Source organism: Ovis canadensis, chromosome 4 (assembly GCF_042477335.2).
Source record: "Ovis canadensis isolate MfBH-ARS-UI-01 breed Bighorn chromosome 4, ARS-UI_OviCan_v2, whole genome shotgun sequence".
Classification (NCBI taxonomy): Eukaryota; Metazoa; Chordata; class Mammalia; order Artiodactyla; family Bovidae; genus Ovis; species Ovis canadensis.
This window is the reverse complement of record NC_091248.1, coordinates 101,299,889-101,324,399: the sequence shown is the minus strand read 5'-3', so window position 1 is coordinate 101,324,399 and position 24,511 is coordinate 101,299,889. Positions and strand designations below refer to the sequence as shown.

The following is a 24,511-nucleotide window of genomic DNA, read 5'->3' as shown; positions in this document are numbered from 1 at the left end:
CATTGCTCCAGCTAAGAATTCTGTTGTATATCATCTTCAGATCCCATCAAAACTTAATTTCATTAAATACAGCTTTTACTTGTTCATTTATTCACTCATCAAATATTTACGGAGTGCCTCGTGTGAGACAGAATAAACATCTGGTACAAAAGATTCAAAGACAAATAAAACAGCATCCTTCATCAAAGAACTCATTTCCTAGTGAGAACCTAAGACATAGCAACTGTTAAATATAATACAGTCTACTAAGGATAATAGCAGAGATATGCATAGAATATTCCAGGAACATAAAAGAGTTGTAGCTAACCCAGATAGGATGAGGGACAAAGAAGGCTTCCTGAATGACAAGCTGCCTGAGATAAGTCTTAAATGATGGGTCAACTCAGTCATGTCTGACTCTCTGCAACCCCAATGACTGTAGCCCACCTGGCTCCTCTGACCATGGAATTCTCCAGGTAAGAGTACTGAAGTGGGTAGCCATTCCCTTCTCGAGGAGATCTTCCCAATCCAGGGACAGAACCCAGGTCTCCCACATTGTAGGCAGACTCTTTACAATCTGAACCACCAGGAAAGCCCAAATGATGGGCAAGTATTATCAAATTAAACGTGGGGAAGGAATCCAGGGCTGAAGGTACCCAAGAAGATAGAATTGCATGAATTCAGAAGAGAGAGAGAAAGAATGGTTATCTGAGAAGATAACCCAGAAATTTTATATGCTGACACATAAAAGGCAAGGTAGAGAGGAGAGAGGACTGAGTACGGTGAGGAGACACTGAAGATCTAAATGCCTCGATAAAGGGTTTGAACTTTTCCAGGAGGCTATTGAAGAGCTTTCAGTTGTAGATGGCAAAGTTATGTGTAAGTTTCATGGAGGTAACTACGGTTATAGAGTTGAAGAGACAAAACTGATGGCAGGTCAATTAAAAGTCTGAGCAACTGTTTAGGTGAAGCATAGTTACGATCTAAACTGGAGGAGAGAGAAAGAGGGAGAGGAAAAAACTCAGGGCTGAGGAGCTGATTAGCAGTAGGGTGGTGAATGGTCACTTTAACGACTCTGGCTTGGGTGGCTGAGGATCGCAACGCCGCCAGTCAAGAGGAAACAGTTTATATTCCCCCAAGGGACCTCTTGCCAGGTCATTCTCTCCCATGTCTTTCGCCATGGCCACCATGCAACTAGGCATTCGTTTCAGGGGAGGGAGAACCACAATCTTCTATGGTCCACACTATAGACCCAATAGGGCTTCCCAGGTGGTGCTAGTGGTAAAGAACCTGCCTGCCAATGCAGGAGACATAAAAGACATGGGTTCAATCCCTGCCTCAGGAAGATCCCCGGGAGGCGGGCATGGCAACCCACTCCAGTATTCTCCCCTGGAGAATCCCATGGACAGAGGAGCCTGACAGGTTACAGTCCAAAGGGTTGCAAAGAGTTGGACACGACTGAAGCGACTTAGCTGGAGAAGGAAATGGCAACCCACTCCAGTGTTCTTGCCTGGAGAAACCCAGGGACGGCGGAGCCTGGTGGGCTGCCGGCTATGGGGTCGCACAGAGTCAGACATGACTGAAGTGACTTAGCAGCAGCAGCAGAAGCAACTTAGCATGCACGCACAAATGCACACAGACCCAATAACCCCAGGGAATAGCATGAAGGAGGCCTAACTGAATGCTTCTGCAAGTCAAGCTCTGCCGTGGCTGTGGCTAAAGTGCCACCATTGATTCCAGGTCTTTGCAGAGCATGGGGGCCGGTTTCAGGGAACTAATATTATATAAAAATTTTAGCCTGATGATTCCATACAAGAGAAAATGGAAAATGCCAATAAAAACATCGGTTTCACCAAAAGCAACATAAAGAATAATTTAATGATACCAGACTTTTCAAACATTAGACTGCTGAATAATAATAAACTATGTGACATCAGTAATCATTTTGATTGCTCTTAAAACAAAATAAAACCAGAAATGTTTCTGAAAAGAACAGAAAGGGTTAGAGTTAAAAAAAAAAATTCCTCCAAAGAGTTGAAGGCCTGTTTGCCTTAGGCATAAATCCACCTTTCTCAGTCTTGTTATTATATCAAGGCCCTTCCAAACAAGGTAAAGGCTATATAGACAGACATATGGATTTTACTTGGAGAAAATAATGATAACTAAAATTGTTTTCTTCATTAACAATTTGAAATAAACTGTCCAATTAAAGCTAACAGAACTTATGAAATATAAAAGAAATAGATGATGAAACATCATTACCCCAGTTAAAAACATAAAATGAGAAGAAAGTGGTTAAGTGCTAGTAAAACTAAATTTCTATTTAAAGATAGCAAATTTAATTCTTGGCTTAAAAAAAATCTTAAAGTTGACTCATGAATTACAATAAATGTTTTAATGTTGTAATAAACGGCTTGTGAGAAACACACAGTCTACTGCTGTGTTTCTTCTGCCTTTCTGTTTTCTGAATCTCCACTTATTTTTTTAATTAGTCTCAAGTCAGGAAACTTCTGAAAACAGAGAAGTCTGAGCACTGATTCTTTCTTTTTTTTTTTTTTTCTAATTTATTTTTTAGTGATGCTTAAGAGTTTTTGAAGATAACTAATTCTAGCACATGGCAATTTATAATTCAGATAAAATGAAATGGTAATCAAGTTATACCACAAAGAGATTTATTGCAGCAGCCCATTAAACTTGCAAGTGCCCCTGCTCTTTAAGCATACACATAGAAGGCTAAAGGCTTTAACTAAAATGATGAGTCTCTGCCAATGGATTATCAATCTCCAATAAGAAAAAAATATTAAAACTGTCAAGCAAGTCAATTATATTTGATTTTTAATCAATTGATTCTTCAAGGTTTTACCTTGTATGTAAAATAAGGATGTATTTGCATGGAATCGAATATATCTTGTGTCCAGATCAGTGAAAGATTGTGTAACAGTGTTTTCAGTTACTATAGATTTAAGTAGATTCTCTTTTCAAATGAGCAGGTTCCCTCCCCACTTCAGGATGAAACAAAGATGGTGTGACAGGAAGCTGCAGCAAAGGAAGTGAGAGAGAGCAAAGGAAGGCAGAGAGAAGCCCCTTGAGAAGTTACAAAACTCCTGGAGAGGGCTCAGGACTTACACAGGCGCCAGAACCTGAGCGGATGAAGCGGCAGGGCTGGCCTTTAAGCCAATAGAAGCTAGATCTCTGAAAAGTTGGGGGGCCCCAGCTGACATCTGTTTTCGATATTCCCAACTAATTAAAACCGAGGAATGCCAAAATCAAGAAAGAGGTAAAAAGCAACAATGCGTGTACAGAAGAGCAAATGTCTTTGTTTGATCCGGTTTAATGTGGTATCCATGACTTTGCATACACCATTAACAAATAATAAACACCACATTTCTAAAAAGGGTTCAAGACAGTCACATTAGGAAAACTCTTCAAATAAGTCCCTATTTTTCACTCCCTCAAGACAAGACTTTAAAAAGTTATGCTAATAATACCAAATGGTATTGCAAATGTTTTCCTCAGTGGTAGACTACTGAGGTAATAATCATCTCAATATCAAAGAGTCACTGGGATTCTTTAAGAAATCTATTTAAAATGTTGGGAGCTTCAAAGAGGCTGACCCTAGACAGTATCTCTGTAACGATTGACAAATTGGTTTAGCACAAAATATTTATTTTCAACTAATTCACCATGACTCCATTTGATAGATCTCTAGAACACCAAATGGAGAAAATCTTCCAGATCAAAGATCTAATTCCATCACAATGCATCATGACTTTCATTAAATCACTAAGTCATTAATCTTCTAAATCAAAAATATATTTAATGAATTAGTCTTCTGATTTCATGTTTAAAAAACACAAGTCTATGACTTTGATGGGTAATTGGAAAGTGATTGCTGGCCACAAATGTTGTTTCTACATTCAGCTTTGACTTTTTCTGATCTATTCTCTGGACTTGTAGGGATCTACTACTGGTTATCTCAGTTACTATTTTTTTGGCAATACTTCTAGAGCTGAAAACACAAACATAAGTTTTTGTTCAGTCAGTCTAAGGTCTAGAAGGAGAAGACATATGGATAAACAAATCAGTGGAATGAGAATTAAAGGTAATTTAATAGAGACATATTTACATGGTCAATTCCCTAGGGTGATATATATATTTATATTTATATTTTAATGTTTCATTTTATACTGGAGTGTAGCCAGTTAACAAAGTTGTGATAATTGCAGGTGGACAGCAAAGGGACTCAGCCATACATATACACGTGTTCATTCACCCCTGGGGTGATATGATTGGTTCTGAAATGTAGAAAGCTGAGCACATGTTCACTAAGACAGGATTACTCCTCTTTCTAGCCCAAGCCAGATCACCAGTTCCCTCTGAAACTAGAGAAGAAATGGTGATTTGGTTTTTAATTACAACCCTCCTATTTGGGATCTTACTTCGCTCCTTCACCTATATCTAGCATCTGGGTTCTACACCATGCTCTGTCAAGTTTTCTATCCTGATTTCTGATTATGGCTTGTCCACCATACAATATAAGGAATGGGAAAACCCACCCTGGTTCAATTATCCCACCATTGCTTGAATCCTCTCCAGGGATCCCCAACCTCTGAGATCTAATGCCTGATGATCTGAGGTGGAGCTGATGTGATAAAGATAAAAATAAAGTGCACAATAAATAAATAAAGTGTAATGCAATGCACTTGAATCATCCCAAAACCATGTCCTCCACCATTCCTGGAAATACTGTCTTCAAAGAAACTAGTTCCTGGTACCAAAAAGTTGGGGGATGACTGCCACATCACCCTTAATAGATTTTTCTGCCTAGGCTTAAATATCTCTGATGTTAGGGTCTCTTTATTTCCCCCAGCATAGCTTATTCCAATTTTTTATTTTTTCAATATTAGAAAGTCATTTCTTCTATCAAAATTAGTTCCTCTCCAAATGTAATTTCTCTCCAAATTACATCTACTTGGGGCCATATAAAATGTTTATTTTTCCACAAGATGACCCTCTAAATATAGAGATACTGGCCCTGCAGTCTCCTGAATCTTAACTTTTAAATGATAGGATCACACTTGTTTCACATCTATCAAGATTCTCAACCAACTAGAGGGCTTTCTTCCAGTCTCTACTTTGCCTGCATTCTTTGTAAAGGCTGGCATCTACAAGAGGGCACAACGTTCTTTAAGAAATGAAATATGGAAATATAGGTGAGTTTTCTAACCTATAAGAGATAACTAAAACTTTATCATAATTTAATAGTGATACTAATTAACATTGTATGGTTGGGAAATAACATGGCATAATGTTGGAAGTGTGGGTTATGAAGCCAGATTTCCTTGGTGAAAATCATGTCCTCATCACTACTGGATGACTAATTTTATAGGCAAGACTCTTTTCCTCTCTATTCCTCTCTATTCCTCAGTATTACTAGTTGGAAATATGCATCATATTAGCATGAGCCTCCTAGAACTAAGTACTATGAGCTAGTATAGGGAAAACCATTAGCGTAGTAGTTAACACAAAATAATGGGTTATGTACTCTCCATTTTATGATCACACTTCACTCTCAGTCACACTACTCTTTTTTTTTTGGCCCAGTTCCTTTGCACTCACCATGCTCCTGCTTGAAAAGCTGACCTCTCTCCTCCTCAGTGGCAGTCTCCTTCTCTTCCTTCATATCTCAGCTGAAACGTCCCCCTCTTAGAAAGGCCCTCCCACTTCTGCTAGGTTGGTGTCTATCATATCACTGCTTATTCTGTTGAAAATACTTCTCACACTCTGTTGTTATCTTGTTTAGTTATTTGTTTTTCTCTCCCTAATGGCAAGGAAACCTAATCAGAGCAAGTACCTTATCTGTTCTGTTACTTGTTCTATCTATAGAGACTATATATCTATAGAGACTATCTATAGAGACTAGACCAAGTGAAGTCGCTCAGTCGCGTCCAACTCTTTACGACCCCATGGACTGTAGCCTACTATGCTCCTCCATCCGTGGGATTTTCCAGGCAAGAGTACTGGAGTGGGTTGCCATTTCCTTCTCCAGTGGATCTTCCCGACCCAGGGATCAAACCCGGGTCTCCTGCATTGTAGGCAGATGCTTTACCGTCTGAACCACAAATTGGTAAGTATCACCTACAATTATTCTTTTTATTGTATTGATTAGCATGTATCATTTCTCTTAGTTCTCATGAATGCTCTTTCAAGCAGGCAGATAGATCAATGCATTCACATTTCTGAATAACTAAAATGTATAGCAATATATATTTCACAAATGTAAGGGGAAACAGGGTGACTAAAATTAATAAATCCACTAAAACTCTCCAAACATTTCTAAGCAGCTGCAGAGAATTCAGTTCAGTGGAGCATGAAACTCCATTTCATGTGCCCCAGTTTGTCATAGTAAGAAATTTCAATATGTGCATTAAAAGAAAACACTTACTTAGAATCCAGAATGGTAATGCTACCACAACAGATCAATTTATAGTTTTGTCTGGATTTGGCCTCACAAACAAAATTTTAATAGAGGCTAAGTAGCACAATCTTAAAGAATTACAAAATAGATTTTTCACTGCAATATCCTATTTTCATTTATTTTAGTTAGAATTTCTGGCATACTTGAATAAAGGGTAGTTCAAATAAAATGATGTATTTATGAGGCTCCATGCATGATTTTCTGGTTTTTTTTGTTTTGTTTTTTATTTAAATTTATTTATTTTAATTGAAGGCTAATTACTTTACAATATTAAATTGGTTCCACACATTATTTTCTAACCCAAATTACTTTTATAGAAAAAGTTTCTATAAATTCGATGTAGAATTACCAATTCAACTATCTTTGTTTTCAGTTAAAACTAGAGGTAATGCAGTATTTGAAACTAGAGTAATCTCATTTCTGCTCTGATAGGCATATATTTGTGGGCTCTGTGATAGTATCTTTCCTTTTTTTTCTATTAAACAAAAAAATTTGCATATATTCTCAATGTAAAGAGCAACCCATATGAACTGTAAAAAACTCCATAACCTTCTTCACCTTCTATTCCTTTTTTTAAAAAAAGTAAGACTTGTTAACTAGTTGGTATAAAGTTATCCCCCAGTATCCATGGGGACTGATTCCAGGACCCTCTTGGATACTGCAGCTGATGGATACTTAACTCCTTTACATAAAATGATGTAATATTTGCATATAACCTATATACATCCTCCCATACATTTAAAATCATATCTAGATGGCTCATGATGTTGAAAACAATGTAAATGTCACACAAATATTTGTAAATACAACGTAAATGCTATGTAAATAGTTACCAACACCTGGGCAAATCCAAGCTTTGCTTTTTGGAACTGTCTGGATTTTTTTTCCTGAAGATTTTCAATCTATGGCTGGTTGAATCCAACATTCCTATATGACATTCTTTTTGAACCAACAGGTCTCCGATTCCCTGGGCCAAACCATCATCTTGAGTGGATGCCCTCCTCATTGCACTTAACACTGTCCTGGTTAGTCCACCTTTGGTTGATCATTCCACTGTCTCAAACTTTTATTTTGCTTGACCTCTCCCAGTGGATTTTTAAAGAACAGAAAACAAAAAAACCTTTTATTTTATATTGGAGTATAGCTGATTAACAATGTTGTGATAGTTTCATGTGGACAGCAAAGGGACTCAGCCATACATATACATGTAACCATTTTCCCCCAAACTCCCTTCCCCTCCCTCCCCTCCCTCTCAATGTTATGTAAGCTGCTACATAACATTGAGCAGAATTCCCAGTGATATATAGTAGATCCCCGTTGGTTATCCATTTTAGATATAGCAGTAAGTTCACAATGTTATATCCTAATGGCTTTAAGACTGAAATAGGAAAAAATGCAATGAAAGGGAAATGAAGGGAAGAGGAAAAACAGAGGAAGACATCCAGTTCTTTGTTTATGCATTTACATTTGTATATATAAGCACATATCTGTAATCATTTATCTTCTTAATTTTCTACATAAGTGAGAATCACGTTACATATGTCGATATGACCTGCTTGTTGCCTCTAAACAATAATGTGCTGGAGATCATTCAGAATAAGCCACATTTTAAAAAGTGACTGGATAATATCCCATAGCATGGATATATGATAGCTTATTTTACACACACACAGACACGTCCAGTTTATTTACCCCCCTACTTTTGGACAGTAAGGTTGATTACAATTTTCTTTATTACAACCAGAGCCTCAAATAATGTATATGTACCCCCATGTTTTTAATCTCAGCATACAAATCTCATCACATTAAAACAGAGCAACAAATTTTAGAGAAACTGTAATGCAATCATAACTTCCTTGATTTATGGCTTCTAGAAAGCTGCTAAAGCATGAGATAACAAGCAAAATATTCTATTCTAATGAAAATGAAACTATTCTTTTATCTGATATGATTTGAAAGGCATAAAAAGGCTTGCTGATCAAAATTATCTCCCTTACAAACTGACACCGTGCCTGCAGTTCTTACGAAATTACTCTTTCAAGGATTCATCCTACGAAGACAGTGTGACATCTCCCCTGAGAGGGCTCCCGTGAGCTCATTAGTTCCTATTACTGTCTGCAAGTGCAGCTCATTAGATCGGGAAAACAATATTTGAGAACAAGTACTTAGAGATGAAGTTGTCAAGGACAGATAGCTCTGTATGAGGCTTTAGATGAAAGGTTGATAAATGGAAGAGCAGATTACTGGTAAATTCCTAAGAATGGGGTGTGCCTGAAAGGCAGGTCCTGTGGAGAAAAAAAGATGGTGCTCAGGGTAGCGGCTGGAGTTGCGTGAGGGGTGCCTGAGGTGGTTTATTGGGAGAAATGGTGCCCAAAGAGCAGTTTCAGGGACTTGCTTTGAGTCGAAGCACGCATGCTTCACAGTCTCTGAGGGAATGGAGAAATATGACAAATTTGAATGACCACAAAATTCAGATGACCACAACAGTTGCACTTTGCTTTCATTGGTTAGCCAAAACTGGCTTATTTTGTTAAACGATAATTCTTCTATTTTAACAGTTTTGTTATATAAAAATAAGAAATTGTGAAATCAAAGAGAACAAATATAGCTGATTAACCATGGGTAAAATATAATAAAGCTGTATTCCTCAGTAATGTTACCTGAATGAAAACGTCACATCATCAGTTTCTTAGTGCAGGTGTAAGTCATTTTAGAAACACTAGGGTGTTACTACAAGAATATCTCATATCATATATGTTATATTGGAGGAGGAAATGGCAACCCACTCCAGTATTCTTGCCTGGAGAAGCCCATGGACAAGGGAGCCTGGCAGGCTACAGTCCATGGGGTTGCAAAGAGTCAGACACGACTTAGCAACTACACATATATAATCTATAAGCAGTTGTGTTAAGTAATATTTACAAGTGTTGTGATATCATTTTTTTGAGATGTGAAAGTAATACAGGGTTTTTAATTAGATTAAATTACACCCTTGCCAAGGCAATTTTGTTAAGTAACTGAATATGTTTAAAAATAGAGACATCTCCACTCTTGAAGTATAATTTTACTTAAATTTTATCTCTTCTTTTTACAAGAAAACTGTGTACAAAAAAATCAGTTATTATGCACTCTTACGAAATCCAACACCCTTCAAGAATAAATTAACCAAGGCAACCAGAGTATCACATTTGTAGCACAAAAATAAGCTACTCTGAATTCCATGATGGTAGGGTGTGGGGATCCGTAAGTCACAAAGTTAGCAAGACACAGGCAGGTAAGAGGCCAGGAAGAAGCCAACCTGTGTGTCAGATTACAGGGATTGAGGAAGAATACAAAAAGACTAGGATTAGCCAGGATGAACGTCTACAAAACTGAATGAAGCTGAAACAGGTTAGACTAGACTCTTCACAAAGTGAGGAAATCATATTTTCTTGGCAGGCTGGCAATACTCAAGGGAGTGGAACTCAAACCACCCCCTTTCAGTAACTGCTTCCCCACCCTATCAATCCTACTATCTCACGAAGGGCCAAGCCAGTCTGTGTATCCAGAGAGCTGGTAAGGGAGGTGTGCTCACTGGGTGTGCCAATGCTGAGGGTTGAGACTGCAGGCTGAAGTTTTGGGAACTCTTCAAGAATAACATCATCTGTCCCACGAAGCTCCCTTAGCCTTTCAGTGACCCCCCTTAACTCTCACAGTTGATTTGGCTGGTAAAGATAAACCTGATTCTTCCATTTCTCAGAGGTCCTAGGGGTTCTCCTTTTTAATATTTATTTATTTATTTATTTATTTATTTTTGGCTGTGTTGGGTCTTCATTGTTGCATGCAGGATCTTTTGTTGCTGCACGGGGGTTTAATTGCCTTGCAGCATGTGGGATCTTAGTTCCCTGACCAGGGATCAAACCCACGTCCTCTGCATTGGAAGGCAGACTCTTAACCACTGGACTACCAGGGAAGTTTCAAGGTTCTATTCGGGAAACACTGAGTTATCTACTAGGATCTGGGGACTCCTATCTTGAAGAACATGAGTCCTAGGGACCACTACTCAGGGTTGTTTCCCATTTTACTCTGCTGGGTTAAGGTGGTCTTTCAGTGTGCAACCATACCAAGAGAATATCTTTAAATCTTGAGGATGACACCATTTCTAAAGGAGGCTCTGTGCAACTTTTCTGCTTCTTGTTATGTTCAGTCTCTTTTCCAACAAATGACTAAGAGCCATGGCAACTGATTTTAGGGTTAGCGTAGGATAGAAACAACTCCAACGTTCCACAGGCTCCTAGGAGGGAGGCTTTGAATTCCCTGCCAAACTCACGTTCTCCCTCATCATGTAAGCCCCAAAGCCTTCACTACGTACAGGAATATGGAGATCTTCAGACTGCTGAACAGTGGCTCTATATTGCTGAATAGTCCCTTAGGTATTTATAGTTAATCACTAGGTCCTTTCCCCACTTCTCGGACTAGGATGAAAATTCTCATTTCAAATTCAAGACCTCTAACAAGTATTTCCCACTCATAATCAGACTGGAGTCTGAGTGTTCCTCTGGCTTCTCTGTCACTAATCACCTAGATTCCTGACCAACATCTAATAGTACATGCATGAACGTTAAATGAGTAAAGGAGACTTCATAATCAGGACATGATCCCTACTGAATTCTATTCTGCAAGTACTTGGAATTTGACCAAAATGATAAGCTGCTTCTTCCAAACTTTTGAGAAAATGACCCTGTCACTAAGTCTAGCATTCCTCTCAGGGTTCTAGAGAAGCAGCTGTCTTTAACCCAGGAGGGATATCCTATGGCTAACAAGAGAGAGGGAATATCGTCTCTCTGCACTGGACTTGGATATAGATGTTATACTTGACCCACTGCCACCAGGGTGTGAATGAAGGGAGCTTCAGAATGCAAAGCAACAGTAGATAGCCTAGTTATAGATCTTAGTGAAAACTAGATTGTGTTCAGTAGTTTTTTAGGAATTGCCAACGTTGACTAAGTCCAAGCAAGGCTTAATTGAAACTATATCACCTGGGGTAATATTGTGAATCCTCCCAAACCAAAGGGCAAAATTGAGTCAAAAAGAAATTAAAAAAAAATTTTTCCCCAAACTTTCCATTCAAAAAATTTATCAAAACTAACATTTATTTAAATTAAGACAATGGCGTGTCCTTACACATTTTGTTGTTGTTTATTTACTTGAATGCACGTGGTTCAGCGGTAAAGAATCTGCCTGCAATATAGGATACTCAGGTTTGATCCCTGGGTCGGGAAGATCCCCTGGAGGAGGAAATGGCAACCTGCTCCAGTATTCTTGCTTGGAACATCTCATGGAAGAGGAGCCTGACAGGCTACAGTCCATGGGGTAGCAAATAGTGGGACATGACTGAACATGCACACACATTTACTTCAATAAAGTTAATCTGTATAATTCTGGAGAGTGTCCAAAGGATAATAGACTAAAATGACTGTACACAATATTTATGAATGAGGTGGCATCTTTATGCAACTTTAAGTTGAAGTCACTAGGAGTCACTTCCTTTACCTAGAGATGCTTGTTTTTTTGCTGCCAAATAAGCAGTGCTCAATTAAAATTTGGTGAATGAATGAATAAATGAATGAAGTGGATTATCTAGCAAGATAAGGCTCTATATCCACTGTAAGAGTTTCAAACAAGTTTTCTGCTGGGATAATGAGATCTGATAGATGCTTTTTTTCCCCTCAATTTATATGGACAAGTATTAAAACTTTCAAAAATATAGCCCCCTCCCAAGAATGAGAGACTAAATTCCAAACAAAATGCAGCCTGGCGATGGAAAATATAATTTGCATAAATAGCAGTAAAATAATTTATTCTGTGTGGTTGACATTGAAAGTGAAAGTTGCTCAGTCGTGTCCGACTCTTCGAGATCCTATGGGGTGACTGTAGCCTGCCAGGCTCCTCTGTGCATGAAGTTCTCCAGGCCAGAATACTAGAGTGGGTAGCTGTTCCCTTCTCCAGGGGATATGCTCAATCCAGGGATCAAACCCAGGTCTCCTGCATTGCAAGTGGATTCTTTACTGTCTGAGCCACCAGGGAAGCCCAAGAATATCAGAAGGGATAGGTAGCCTATCCCTTCTTCAACTGATCTTCCAGACCCAGGAAACAAATCACGGTTTCCTACATAGCAGGTGGACTGTTGACAGGGTGAGCTCCCATTAGTAACTTGAAAAGTGACAAACATATGAGTTACTTACTTTGAAACAGCTACTGAAGAAAGAAATGGATAACATTTACTAAAAAACAAAAATTCAGAAAAAAATTCAATCTTACTTGTCAAGTTGTGAAGGTGGCATTAAATTACATTCAGTTCAGTTCAGTCACTCAGTAGTGTCTGACTCTTTGCAATCCCATGAATTGCAGCACGCCAGGGCTCCCTGTCCATCTCCCGGAGTTCACTCAGACTCACATCTATTGAGTCGGTGATGCCATCCAGCCATCTCATCCTCTGCCGGCCCCTTTTCCTCCTGCCCACAATCCCTCCCAGCATCAGAGTCTTTTCCAATGAGTCAACTCTTTGCATGAGGTGCCCAAAGTACTGGAGTTTCAGCTTCACCATCATTCCTTCCAAAGAACACCCAGGGCTGATCTTCTTTAGAATGGACTGGTTGGATCTCCTTGCAGTCCAAGGGACTCTCAAGAGTCTTCTCCAACACCACAGTCCAAAAGCGTCAATTCTTTGGCACTCAGCCTTCACAATCCAACTCTCGCATTCATGCATGACCACAGGAAAAACCATAGCCTTGACTAGACGGACCTTTGTTGGCAAAGTAACGTCTCTGTTTCTCAATATGCTATCTAGGTTGGTCATAACTTTTCTTCCAAGGAGTAAGCGTCTTTTAATTTCATGGCTGCAATCACCATCTGCAGTGATTTTGGAGGCCAAAAAATAAAGTCTGACACTGTTTCCACTGTTTCCCCATCTATTTGCCCTGAAGTGATGGGACCAGATGCCATGATCTTTGTTTTCTGAATGTTGAGTTTTAAGCCAACTTTTTCACTCTCCTCTTTCACTTTCATCAAGAGGCTTTTTAGTTTCTCTTCACTTTCTGCCATTAGGATGGTGTCATCTGCATATTTGAGGTTATTGATATTTCTCCTGGCAATCTTGATTCCAGCTTGTGCTTCTTTCAGCCAAGCATTTCTCATGAGGTACTCTGCATATAAGTTAAGTAAGCAGGGGGACAATATACAGCCTTGACATCCTCCTTTTCCTATTTAGAACCAGTCTGTTGTTCCATGTTCAGTTCTAACTGTTGCTTCCTGACCTGCATATAGGTTTCTCAAGAGGCAGGTCAGCTGGTTTGGTATTCCCATCTCTTGAAGAATTTTCCACAGTTTATTGTGAGCCACACAGTCAAAGGCTTTGGCATAGTCAATAAAGCAGAAATAGATGTTTTTCTGGAAATCTCTTGCTTTTTCAATGATCCAGCAAAACTCTCTTGCTTTTTCAGTGATCCAGCAGATGACGGCAATTTGATCTCTGGTTCCTCTGCCTTTTCTAAAACTAGCTTGAACATCTGGAAGTTCATGGTTCATGTATTGCTGAAGCCTGGCTTGGAGAATTTTGAGCACTACTTTACTAGTGTGTGAGTACAATTGTGCGGTAGTTTGAGCATTCTTTGGCATTGTCTTTCTTTGGGGTTGGAATGAAAACTGACCTTTTCCAGTCCTGTGGCCACTGCTGAGTTTTCCAAATGTGCTGGCATATTGAGTGCAGCACTTTCACAGAATCATCTTTCAGGATTTGAAACAGTTCAACTGGAATTCCATCACTTCCACTAGCTTTGTTCGTAGTGATGCTTTCTAAGGCCCACTTGACTTCACATTCCAGGATGTCTGGTTCTAGGTGAGTGATCATACCATTCTGATTATCTTGGTCATGAAGATCATTTTTGTACATTACCAACAGCCAAAATATTTAGGAGGAAATCACTATTAGAAGTACAGTTTAGAAGAACTTGGCTTCCTTGGTGGCTCAGACAGTAAAGAATTTGCCTGCAATGCGGGAGACCTGGGTTTGATCCCTGGGTTGGGAATATCCCCTAGAGAAGAGAACAGCTACACACTCCAGTATTCTGGTCTGGAGAATTCCATGGACAGATGAGCCTGGCAGGCTACAGTCCATCGGGACGCAAAGAGTTGGACACGACTGAGCGACTTTTGGTTCAGTGATAAAGAATCAGCCGGAAAATGCAGGAGACACAGGAGACATGGGTTTGATCCCTGGGTTGGGAAGATGCCCTGGGCAAGAAATGGCAACCTACTTTAGTATTAAGAGAACTACAAGACTGGAATTTGGAAAGTCAAAAGAAAAGAAAAAAGAATTCAGAAACTAATAATACCATTCGGATAGCATTAGAACCCAGGCTCTTTTGGAAATGTCAATAGAAAATGATTTTTAAAAGGTTATGAAAAAGAACTTTCCTTGGCAATTACTAGAGATAAATGTGTCTAGAGTAATTCAAGATAAAGATGGCGTGCAGCCAGACTCACTAGTAAGTGGTTCTCACTGGACTCAGGCAGGCAGGTAAAGATGCCTTGTCTAAATAAGCTAATCAATGGAAGTTGTGTTAACAGCTGTTCAAAAGCTTATCTTCTCTTTTTACTGATGGGTTTTGAAAATAACATTTAGAATGTTATCATATGTTAAACAGAAGCAATAATAATATTCTTCCAAGTCAATATACCACATCCAGAGAGCTAAAGCACTTCCACGTGGATAAATGTATTCAAACATGTGCTTTCTCTTTTTTACTCTATTATTCATTTATTCCCCCAAGTTATTTTTAGTTGATGCATCTTCATATACTGTGAGCAACTATACGATAAACTATTTGTGATAATTTAGCAAGAATCTTAACACTATGAAACAGATAATTTTAGCAATAACCTATAACATACAGTCCTAAGACGTGTGAATTTCAACATGTCTTGCAATCTATTCTGCTGCTGCTGCTGCTAAGTCGCTTCAGTCGTGTCCAACTCTATTCGACCCCGTAGACTGCAGCCCACCAGGCTCCCCTGTCCTAGGCAAGAAGACTGGAGTAGGTTGCCAGTTCCTTCTCCAATGCATGAAAGTGAAAAGTGAAAGTGAAGTTGCTCAGTCGTGTCTGACTCTTAGCGACCCCATGGACTGTAGCCTACCAGGCTCCTCCGTCCATGGGATTTTCCAGGCAAGAGTACTGGAGTGGGGTGCTATTCTATTCTAACACAGACCAAATATGGTGAGAAACGTATGTGTGTGTGTGTATGTATATATATATATATAATTGGCAAAGTTTAATACTTATCTGACCAACAGCTGCTTGCTGTTTAATTGCTTAGCATTAGGAAACTGGAAGGTGACGAGACTATTTAATGTCAAATAGTAATTAGGATCAGATAAATACGGTTCCTTAGATCTCTGTAGTATCTAATCTATATAAACATCTTGCAGTGATAACTCATAAATGATTAAACAAAGGTCAGACACATTAGAGGAATTTGCATCATGTGCCCAAACTTAATTTTCCACTCAATTTACTTTTTAAAAATGTTGATGGGATAAAAACATGTCAATATGACTTAGACTTTAAATCAAATCTTCTTTCTTGTGTTGAAGCATAAAAACAGCAACCTCAATCACCATAAATGAAAGCAGTATAATAGTTATTATAATTTACCAAAACACACACACATGCGGGGTAGAGGATAATAATTAAAAGTCACAGAATTTTCTCCTCAAATCTACTCCAAAGCCCCATACACATGTCCCATACTGGCTTTCCTCACTACATCCACAGAAATTAAAGATGTAATTATTCTTCTAAAGGAAACAATAGACACTGCACTCTAAAGAACCGTTCTCCTCGCAACAGAGAATGAACTCTTTCATGTCTATAGAAGCTCACTTAGAAAATGGGGAAGTGGAATGGGGGCTCCTTTGATCTACAGGTCAGCAACACTGTCGATCAATCTGCAGAAGCATTTGGGCTCCAGGAGTGGGTGACTGCTCTGAAGCACATTCTGAGGGCAGAGTGAGGCTACAGGTTACCTGCATAAATTGTTCTGACGTTTTAAAAAACTATACTTTCTGGTAAATGATGTAGAAAATGTGACTGAGTTGGCAGTGATTCAGACAATCAACTATGAGAAATTGATTCTCACTGAGCTAGGATAATGATCCTGACTGTGAAACGAATGCAAAGTGAATATACTGCACTACAGCGGAGAAGAAAATCCAATTGTGTGAGATTTTAAGTGCCCTCCCTGGAATCCTGGTTAGATCGAGTTTGGGTAAAATGCAAGTGGACCGTGATATGCCTATCCTTCTAAGAGCATCATATCCATTTCCACACTAAATTTATTACCTGCTTTTTAAGGATATTAATGATTAACACAGTATTTCTGACTTTACTGATCAGTAAAGAAGTTCTGCTTCAGTCAAGTAGGAAGAGACCCAGATACAAGGCCCTCAGACACACAAACCATTAGATCATTATATGAAATGAGGACATACAATGAAGCAGAAGACTTTCTGTGATGCAAAACAACTCATTCATCACACATAGAATTTTTAAAAATTAATTTAAATAAATTTATACTATACTATATTAATTAGATGTTTCGAGCTCCCTTCCCCCAACTCGGCTATAAAATAAATATATATTTAGTGTAGACAGGCTGGAAGATATGGACAAACAGAGATGAAAATAAAAGGCCCCCACAATTTCACTTTTCAGAAGAGACTGCTCTTGATACATTATTTTAAAAGATACATGCATAAAGCAAAAAAAAAAAAAAAGACCATATCAAACACACTGGCTTTGGAATCAGCATTTTAAAAAATATTTACATGATAATTAAGAGATCTAACAGCTCTGTGTTGTTACCCACATCACTGAAACACAAGACGCACATGTGGCCAGAAGGAGTCTCAAGAAGAGCACTGGGAGTCAAGCCCCAGGGTCAAGGTTCCAGTCTTCTGCTCAGTTTTTAAATCTGAGCAGGTGACTTCATCTTGTAAAATGAAAACACTATCACATCCCAGCTTTATTCACTCATGCCAGAAATAAATTGCAGGGACATACCAGGTGCCACTACCCCATGTCCAGGAGCAGAGGCTGAGCTTTGCTGGACCCGCCAGGTGGAGATACCCAACGGCCAAAGCCAGAAAAACCCCAGTAGGCACTGGAGCAGCTATGAGGAGATACCCCACATCCAAGGACAAAGGAGAAGCTCCAGCAAGACTATAGGAGGGGCAAATTTGCATTTAGAATCAAACCCGATTTCCGCCAGAGAAGCTCAGAGGGCTCACACAAACCTTGTGTGCACTAGGAGCCAGGGACCCCACAGAGACTGAGACAGAACTGTGACTGAGCATCTCCTGTGGAGGTGCGGGTCGGCAGTGGTCTACCGCAGGGACAGGGGCGCTTGGTGTGCGTGTTATGCTGGAGTCGCGAAATCTCCCAATGACCACCAGGGAGCCAGTATCCGCTGCAAACGCAAGAGAGTTTTTATCACCAAGCTCGAGCTGGGGCTCCCACCATTACCGACACAGAGGCTAAGGAGGAGAGCCCTGAACTCTGGGTTACATTGCTTATATAGGGTATTCTCGCGCAAAAAATTCGAAAAACGGGAGTTTCCGGGTTGGGAGATGTCTAATTGGTTACCTTCTGTGGAAGGGTTAGGTGTTGGGTTCTGATTGGTTTTCATTTCCCAGGCTGGCCACGGGTTCTGATTGGTTCCCATTTTCCAGGCTTAATTCGAATTTCCCGGGCAGGTCATAAGTCCTGAATGTAAAGTCAGGAGATCCTGATCTGGGATCTGATTGGCTCACAGATGGTGGGGTGAGGTCAGGGGATATCCAAAGACTCTTTCCTCAGAACTCTAAAATGGAGTCTTTTTTTAACAAAATGGGGTGTCTTAGGTTCTTCATGGGTATGGATTAAGTCCTCTTGGAGAAGGTCACCATTAACCCCACTATAGAGCTTCCAGAACTTATATAGGACTGAGACTCTTGGGGGACACAACAGAACCTTGTGCACAAGAACCCAGGAGAAAGGAACAGTGACCCCACAGAAGACTTGCCTGTGGGTGTCCAGGAGTCTCCAGCAGAGGCATGGGTCAGTGGGGGCCTGCTGCAGGGTTGGGGGCACAGACTGTAGCAGCACGTGCCTGGGATCTTTTGAGGCAGGTCACCATTATCTTCATTACCTCAGAGTTTGGCCCCAGGTAAACAGCAGGGAGGGAAAACAGCTCCACCCATCAACAGAAAATTGGATTAAAGATTTCCTGAGCATGGCCCCACCCATCAGAACAAGACCCAGTTTCCCCCTCAGTCAGTGTATCTCATCAGAAAGCTTTCATAAGCCTCTTATACTTCTCCATCCAAGGGCAGACAGACTGAAAACCACCATCACAGAAAACTTACCAATCTAATCACAGGGGCCACAGTCTTGTCTAACTCAATGAAACTATGAGCCATGCCATGTAGGGCCACCCATGACGGGTGGGTCATGGTGGAGAGTTCTGACAAAATGTGGTCACTGGAGAAGGGAATGGCAAACCACTTCAGTATTCCTGCCTTCAGAACCACATGAACAGTATGAAAAGGCAAAAAGATAGGACATTGAAAGATGAAACCCCCAGGTCAGTAGGTGCCCAATATGCTAGTGGAGATCAGTGGAGAAATAACTCCAGAAAGAAGGACGAGAAAGAGCCAAAGCAAAAACAACGCTCAGTTGTGGATGTGACTGGTGATAGAAGCAAAGTCTGATGCTGTAAAGAGCAATATTGCATAGGAATCTAGAATGTTAGGTTCACAAATCAAGGCAAATTGTAAGTGATCAAACAGGAGATGGCAAGGGTGAATGTTGACATTTTAGGAATCAGCAAACTAAAATAGACTGGAATGGGTAAATTTAACTCAGATGAACATTATATCCACTACTGTGGGCAGGAATCCCATAGAAGAAATGGAGCAGCCATCATAGTCAACAAGAGTCCAAAATGCAGTACCTGAATGCAATCTCATAAACAACAGAATGATCTCTGTTTGTCTCCAAGGCAAACTATTCAATATCATGGTAATCCAAGTCTACGCCACGACCAGTAACGCTGAAGAAGCTGAAGTTGAATAGTTCTATGAAGACTTATAAGGCCTTCTAGAATGAACACCCCAAAAAAGATGTCCTTTTCATTATAGGGGACTGGAGTGCAAAAGTAGGAAGTCAAGAAACACCTGGAGTAACAGGCAAATTTGGCCTTGGAGTATGGAATGAAGCAGGGCAAAGGCTAATAGAGTTCTGCTGAGAGAATGCACTGGTCATAGCAAACACCCTCTTTCAACAACACAAGAGAAGACTCTACATATGGACATCACCAGATGGTGACTGATTATATTCTTTGCAGCCAAAGATGGAGAAGCTGTATACAGTCAGCAAAAACAACACTGGAAGCTGACTGTGGCTCAGATCATGAACTCCTTATCGCCAAATTCAGACTTAAATTGAAGAAAGTAGGGAAAACCATTAGGCCATTCAAGTATGACCTAAATCAAATCCCTGCATCACTGACTCGATGGACATGAGTCTGAGTGAACTCCGGAAGTTGGTGATGGACAGGGAGGCCTGGCGTGCTGCGATTCATGGGGTCACAGAGTCAGACACGACTGAGTGACTGAACTGAACTGAATTGAACGGAACTGAACTGAACAATTATACAGTGGAAGTGAGAAATAGATTTAAGGGACTAGATCTGATAGACAGATTGCCTGGTGAACTATGGATGGAGGTTCATGACATTGTACAGGAGACAGGGAGCAAGACCATCCCCAAGAAGAAGAAATGCAAAAAAGCAAAATGGCTGTCTGAGGAGGCCTTACAAATAGCTGTGAAAAGAAGAGATGCCAAAAGCAAAGAGAAGGAAAGATATATCCATTTGAATGCAGAGTTCCAAAAATATCAAGGACAGATAAGAAAGCCTTCCTCAGTGATCAATGCAAAGAAATAGAGGAAAAACAATAGAATGGGAAAGACTAGAGATCTCTTCAAGAAAATTAGAGATACCAAAGGACTATTTCATGCAAAGATGGGCACAATAAGGACAGAAATGGTATGGTCCTAACAGAAGCAGAAGATATTAAGAAGAGATGGCAAGAATACACCGAAGAACTATACAAAAAAGACCTTCACAACCCAGATAATCACGGTGGTATGATCACTTGCCTAGAGCGAGATATCCTGGAATGTGAAGTCAAGTGGGCCTTAGGAAGCATCACTACGAACAAAGCTAGTGGAGGTGATGGAATTCCAGTGGAGCTATTTCAAATCTTGAAAGATGATGCTGTGAAAGTGTGGCAGTCAATAAGTCAGCAAATTTGGAAAACTCAGCAGTGGCCACAGGACTGGAAAGGTCAGTTTTCATTCCAATCTCTAAGAAAGGCAATGCCAAAGAATGCTCAAACTACCACACAATTGCACTAATCTCACACGCTAGTAAAGTAATGCTCAAAATTCTCCAAGCCAGGCTTCAACAATATGTGAACCGTGAACTTCCAGATGTTCAAGCTGGTTTTAGAAAAGGCAGAGGAATCAGAGATCAAATTGCCAACATCTGCTGGATCATCAGAAAAGCAAGGGAGTGCCAGAAAAACATCTATTTCTGCTTTATTGACTATGCCATAGCTTTTGTGTGGATCACAATAAACTGTGGAAAATTCTGAAAGAGATGGAAATACCAGACTACCTGACCTGCCTCTTGAGAAATCTGTATGCAGGTCAGGAAGCAACAATTAGAACTGGACATGGAACAACAGACTGGTTCCAAACAGGAAAAGGAGTACGTCAAGGCTGTATACTGTCACCCTGCTTATTTAACTTATATGTAGATTGCATCATGAGAAATGTTGGACTGTAATGAAGCACAAAGTGGAATCAAGATTGCCGGGAGGAATATCAATAACCTCCAATATGCAGATGACACCACTCTTATGGCAGAAAGTGAAGAAGAACTAAAGAGCCTCTTGAAAGTGAAAGAGGAGAGTGAAAATGTTGGCTTAAAATTCAGCATTCAGAAAACTATGATCATGGCATCTGGTCCCATCACTTCATGGCAAATAGATGAGGAAACAGTGGCTGACTTTATTTTTCTGGGCTCCAAGATCACTGCAGATGGGCACTGCTGCCATGCAATTAAAAGACGCTTACTCCTTGGAAGGAAAGCTATGACCAATTTAGACAGTATATTAAAAAGCAGAGACATTACTTTGCCAACAAAGGTCTGTCTAGTCAAAGCTATGGTTTTTCCAGTAGCCATGTATGGATATGAGAGTTGGACTATAAAAAAAGCTGAGCATCAAAGAACTGATGCTTTTGAACTGTGGTGTTGGAGAAGACTCCAGAGAGTCCCTTGAACTACAATGAGATCCAACCAGTCAATCCTAAAGGAAATCAGTCCTGAATACTCATTGGAAGGATTGATGCTGAAGCTGAAACTCCCAATATTTTGGCCATCTGATGCGAAAAGCTGACTCATTTGAAAAGACCCTGATGGTGGGAAAGACTGAAAGCAGAAGGGGATGACAGACGATGAGACGGTGGGATGGCAAGACAGACTTGACCGACATGAGTTTGAGCAAGCTTCGGGAGTTGGTGATGGACAGGGAAGGCTGGCATGGTGAAGTCCATGGGGTCTCAAAGAATCGGACACAACCAAGCCACTGAACTGAACTGAAGAATGTTCTCATCACATTCCTATTTTTCTTTCAGGGAAGAAACATACTAAAGAGGCTGGAAGCATAGCAATTTTTCTCTTGCCCATAGGTTAACACAGCCGCTCTCTTTGCATGCAATAATCTTTCACTTGTGTTGGTTTAGTTAGCTCCTACTTATGTTTTATTTCAGTGTAAAGGAGCTTCCCCTGAACCCCTTAAGGTATGTAGGAGTCTACCATTGGGGTGTTTGTCACCCTTGGTAATCACCATAATTGGCATGATTGTGACTGCTTCCATTTTTCAATACATCCCTGGAACATGACACAGTGTCTGGCTCATGTTTATGTACCCAGTAAGTATGATTTCATTAAATGAATAATCTCAAAACTTTAAATTTCCCTTTGCCAAGGAATATGTATGACAACATCCAGGTAGAAGGCAAGTCAAGCAATCAATAAGAAGTCAACTCCTTCACATTTTAATACAGATTAACTGAACCTAAGAATCTTGTTCAGGATATATGGGGCACTATAGGTATGGGTCGGAGAAGGCAATGGCACCCCACTCCAGTACTCTTGCCTGGAAAATCCCATGGACGGAGGAGCCTGGTGGGCTGCAGTCCATGGGGTCTCAAAGAGTCGGACATGACTGAGCGACTTCCCTTTCACTTTTCACTTTCATGCACTGGAGAAGGAAATGGCAACCCATTCGAGTGTTCTTGCCTGGAGAATCCCAGGGACGGGGGAGCCTGGTGGGCTGCCGTCTATGGGGTCGCACAGAGTCGGACACGACTGAAGCGACTTAGCAGAAGCAGCATAGGTATGGGTGCAAGTTTGGGATTTTTAGAAAAGAAAAACTATATGTTTTTAATGTAAAAAGTGCTGCAAGGAGTTCTTATTTACTAGAAATGCTAATGAAATATGAAAGAAAATACCTATGTAAAAAAGCTAGACTAGCCATTAGTTTTTTAGAAATAATCCAGTTTGGCATGTGCCAAGTTTTGAATGTACTTTGATGCTGATTCTGGGTAGTTCTGCTATTGTTTTAATTTCCAAATGGCAAAGGGCTCTAAAATACAGCTTTTCTTGTTTTCCAATTAAGATTTATTGCCATTTTCTATAAATTTCAGCTATTATACATACACATTGTGCATAAATTTGTTTTATATATTTACATAAATATATCTGTAGGTAAATATTCACACATACATTTATATTATGCTTATAAATACCTACATATATTCAAAAACATAAATACATTTATGTATTTACACATAACTAAGTCTACAGCTACAAATAGTGAAGTGAAAGTCACTCAGTCGTGTCCGACTCTTTGCGACTTCATGGACTATATAGTCCATGGAGTTCTCCAGGCCAGAATACTGGAGTAGGTAGCCTTTCCCTTCTCCAGGGGATCTTTCCAACCCAGAAATTCAACCCAGGTCTCCTGCATTGCAGGCAGATTCTTTACCAGCTGAGCCACAAGGGAAACCCACACCTATACATATATATAGAAAGAAAGTGAAGTCGCTCAGTCGTGCCCGACTCTTTGTGACCCCATGGATAGTAGCCTGCCCCAAGCTCCTCCATCCATGGGATTTTCAAGGCAAGAGTACTGGAATGGGTTGCCATTTCCTTCTCAAATATATATATGAGAAGGATATATATATATTTCTTAAATGAATATACATTATTTTTACAATGAGAAATAAATGCAGTGATTTTCACTTTGGGGGGGAAACATATACCAGATCATTACTCTTGATACTAATCAAGATAATGGCTCAGAGCTCTACACTTCATTGATTTGATCACTGGGAGAAACGACAGGAGCAGAGAAATGATCAGAAAGGTATCTATTATCTTATCACACTCAGTTTCCTCAGGCCAGATATGGTCTCCTCTTTCTCAAAATTTTGTTATCAAAATTTACTCTGTTAAATTAGAGAACTAGGTAGTATCTTCTAAGGGAAAAGGTTTAGTCCAGGTGGACAAGAATCTGATTTTAAGTCCAAGGTTGCTGCTCCTTCCTAGACAAGAGCCTGTCAATTGCCTCGTGGGCTACGGGCAGGGGCTGGACTGGACTGGATGCCTGCACTTCAGCTGGCTTCATGTGAGTCTGCCTGGGGACTCCCAGGGTGGTCTTCTCATTTCAGCCTCTTTGAAAAGGAGCCCACCGTGGAGCTTGCTTGGGCTCTCTGTTTCCAGGACAGTGCCTGCAGGCATTTGAGAGGGAGTGGCTTCTTAGGTGGGGAGAAGCCCCCGCAAACAGCTGAGAGCATCACAGGAAGCTGGACCGGCTGATGCCAGGCTCTACTCTGCACTCAGCCT

The 24,511-nt window shown here is 40.2% G+C and overlaps 1 protein-coding gene across 1 annotated transcript in view; it reads right to left on the bottom strand.

Annotated features, from left to right (window-relative positions):
* Window positions 1-24,511, bottom strand: part of PTPRZ1 (protein tyrosine phosphatase receptor type Z1) — a 207,980-nt gene that overhangs the window by 117,935 nt on the left and 65,534 nt on the right. The window lies entirely within an intron of this gene.